The sequence below is a fragment of the Branchiostoma floridae genome, chromosome 13 (genome assembly GCF_000003815.2).
Source record: "Branchiostoma floridae strain S238N-H82 chromosome 13, Bfl_VNyyK, whole genome shotgun sequence".
Taxonomy (NCBI): Eukaryota; Metazoa; Chordata; class Leptocardii; order Amphioxiformes; family Branchiostomatidae; genus Branchiostoma; species Branchiostoma floridae.
The window spans coordinates 15,789,491-15,793,497 of NC_049991.1; positions in this window are offsets into that span (position 1 = coordinate 15,789,491).

Below are 4,007 nucleotides of genomic sequence, written 5' to 3' on the forward strand. Positions count from 1 at the left end.
GGTTTACTATTTCTCAATGGGTTTCGATTGGGGGGCTATTTTTGCCTCCGTCGAGACGTTAGAATCGCGGCCACTACCCGAGCACCCCCCGCCACGAAACCTCTGCTAGAGGACCACCTGTTTCCATTGCCGTCGGCTGGCAACAATGAGCTGGGAAACCGAGAGTTATAGTCCACGACTTCCAAAGAAGGCTATCTTCCCGTCTGGTTTTTACCTGTTCATGGAACAGAAAAATGATGTAGTTATGGGAGAGGGCTGTGTTTGTCTCTTGGTCAGTGCCACGTCGATGTAAATCTCACTTTTCCATTTTCTGTAATTATGGCAATAAGTAGCTTACTTCTTTAAGATACCGGCAATATTTCTCTTTTTAAAGAGGAAATTTTTGCACGACAATTGCACAGAGACTTGTGTACGGCAACAACTATTATATTATATCATTATATTATTACACAAAGTACAAACTAAAGGTATAGAATAAAGCTAAATAAACGGTATATTTTTGTTCGTGCTGGCAAAAGATGTGAAGGAGGATTTCATATGAAGACAGACAGAAAAGAATATACTAAACACTTTGCAATAGAACTCCATTACTGTCCACACTTTGAGGTCACATGTGTAAACTTCTTCGCAAACCTTATAGGGGCGGGGAATCATGTTTATTCATTTTTATTTTTTTAATTTTGGCAAGAGTAGGCTAGGGGCAGGAGTGATTTGCTATTTTCCATTTGCCAGGTTCTCAAATACCGGGGGAACTTTTTGGTTTGGTTTGGTTTGGTTTGGTTATACAGATCTCCATTAGTGACTGATATGTCACTATTCTTCCTGGAGTCCGGGTGATTTGCGGACAATCACCAATTCTAGACGGATTTGCACCATCGCACGTGTGAGGGTTCTTTAACGTACATGGCTCTCCCCAGACACGGGACCTCCATTTAACGTCCTATCCGAGGGACGGCCCTAGCCGAAGCTAGGTACTAATTTTCACTTGAGTATAGTGAGGAAAGTGCCCTTCTCAAGGGCACAAGATCAGTGACTCGATAGCCGGATTCGAACCCGCGACCTCTCGGTCTCGAGCCAACCACTCTGCCGCTGCGCTACGCGATCTCACGATCTCTCGATAACCGCTGGAATCGAGCTTTCCAAGCAGTTCCCTCCAGAAATAAATGAGCTAGGTTACCGGTACCACCGGTTCATGTTGGGACTTGTTGCTCCAAATGAACAGGTGGCTTCTAATGACAGATAGAGAAGCTCAAGTCACACAGATAGGTAGACTTTCACGGCCTCTTTCGAGCCTTGATGTATCCGTCTCCAAGAGAGTATTTAAAAACATTCAAAGTACGGATCATGGTCTCCTGGTAACTGTACAATCCGCAATAATCCACGCCGTAAGAGTTTCAATGTCTCCTTTCATGCCGCCTCCTGTCCCTGGACTTCAGCAAAACCCAGGTTTTACGTTCTGGCGTGGAGGCAAAAAGTCGGTAAGCACTACAGGAAGGTAGCGACGGTAAACTGGGGCCATAACATCCATTTCTTCACATCAATTAGTGACTACAGATCGTGGCGCTTTCTTCGACCATGACGCAAATGATCCTGACCATTTTTGATGTTACAGGTTGTAGGGCTTGTGAGACTTACGGACTTGTCATCCAAGCACTTAACCAAAGTACGTGACTGCATTTCTGTCGTGGGCAGACTAATGAAGTAGATTCCTGATGAATATGCTGAAAAATCCCTTCTATGAAATACCCTTTTACGACTGACCATTAGGCATCTTTCAGGCTGAGAAAAGGAATTCGTGACGCATCAATGACGCTATGTATGTTGTTCTTCAATAGGGTCGTTACATCGATGCAGCCCACACAGCTAATACATGTAGTTGTGTTCTTCATCAGGGTGTCTGTATAATTTACTCCGCCCGCGGTTTCAAGTCCACAGGGACAATAGCTTTAATCACTCCACCATCATACGTGAGTTAAAACGCATGTCTGGAGAGATTTGCGCACGTCGCGCGGTTCCGTCTTGCTGATTATGCACTGCGGCAGCGCGTAACGCCCTGTTTCCTTCTAGCCTCTATATAAGAAGAAGCGCCGACTTGAGACGCTATCACAACTGTCTGTCTTGTCTCACCGCACAGTGCAGCAGTACCAGAGAGATGGCGCTACCGACCCATCTCTTCATGCTCGTGGCCTCCGCCTGCCTTCTCCCCCATGCCGCCGTGGCCTTGCCGGTATCCTCTGCTTACTGGGAACGAGACAACGATGCCTTGGGCTTCGACCGAGACCCAGCCATGAGACAAGACAGTCTCGGGGTCCCCCCTTACATAGCCTCGCTGCCCGGCCTCGGTGGGCTGCCTGTGGACCGGGAGACTGACAGTCTCTACAGCAAACGGTTCGGCACCCATAACTATCCGTTAAGAACGTCGGTCGGCAGATACGGAAAGAGGAGCGAGACGTCCGGGATCAACGATGCAGACTCCGACGGCGATGACTACACGGTTGTGCTACCTGCCTTTCCAGAGAACTTCGCCCCGGAACTCCCTGACAACAGGCGCCCGCACGACCTGTACGACTACGGGCGCGCCGGCGACTGGTCCCGAGCAGCTGCCGACCAACCACCGGTGTCTCAGCACCCGAAAAGGGCCATGTTCCACCTTCGCACCAACTCCAGTAGATACGGCAGGAGGAAGAGATCCGTGGAGTAGAGTAAGGCAGCATTCTTCATAGAATCACACTTCCGCTGTGCGGACAAGAACAGTGCAAGTATTTCCACTTGTGAGTTTCTTACAGACATCAGAACTCTTAAGCATTATGATTACGCAACGCACCTGGTACTTTCCCCTTCTCCATATCTCTGCCTGGATAATATCTTTAGTGTATACATAGTTTTGCCCGGATAACGTTGGAACTGTGCAGGAAGATGATGGAAGTTATTTGTAGTGTGAGAACTTTGATGAAGGACATACAGTTTAAGTCTGCAACGCAAATTGTATATGGAGGTGACGCGACGCGGCCTTGGCATTTTGTGGTTGATGTGTTGTCAGAAATTAAAGCTAACGATCACAGAAGCTACTATGTCTACTTGTCTTTCTTGGTTTGGTTAGAGGTTATTGTGAGGTGATACACAAGATTTGTTTGCATATAGCGGCAATTGAGTGACGGTAAACGAGAATATACGACGTTAGATGTCTCATCACATGCCATATTCGAAGACATATCTTCATATCTCCATATGAAATCGATTAGATCCTAGTAGCATACCTACTCTTTTTCTCATTTGCTTCTCTGACAAAAATAGATACAGCAATAACTTCAAACAACTTTGAATCTGACAAATATTTTAATCGCCTTTCTACTCCCAGCTTTCATATCAACAATTCAACCGTACCTTTTTCAGATCTATTCCGCATGAAACAAACTTAGGTTTAGGATGTGGTATCGCTTGAAGCGATGCGCTCGTTTAATTATTCAGAACATGCCATATGATAGAGGCAGTTAGCGCAAACATCTTAAGATCTCCTCCATGTGATATTAATAGACTCTTCAGTAGCATGGCTACTTGTCATTATCTTAATGCGAGAGCTTAATGTTGCCTAATCTCCAAGCATAAGACAATATCAAAGGCGGACCAAGCAGTGTCCAAACCGCCGGTTAAGTGTTGTCGCTGATGATAAAAATGTATGCAGGGGTAACTTCATACAACCATGACTTTCCAATATGACACTATATAAATCTTTAGATTGTCTTTCTCTTCACATTCAAATCGATGTTCCAACCATATGTCTGTATCCGTTTTCAGACCTGTTCTGCAAGCAGAGGTTTAGGACGGTATCGTTTAAAGCGATGCATCTGTTCTCGTTGAAGGTCTTGAAGGCATGAAGCGGCCCCAGCACAGTGTTTGATGGATCCCAATGATTTAAAGACGATTCAGTTAAGCATCCATTTTCGGTAATGTGGGAAAAAACTTGAAATAGTTATCTTTATACCCCCCTCACATTAGGCGAAAATCGA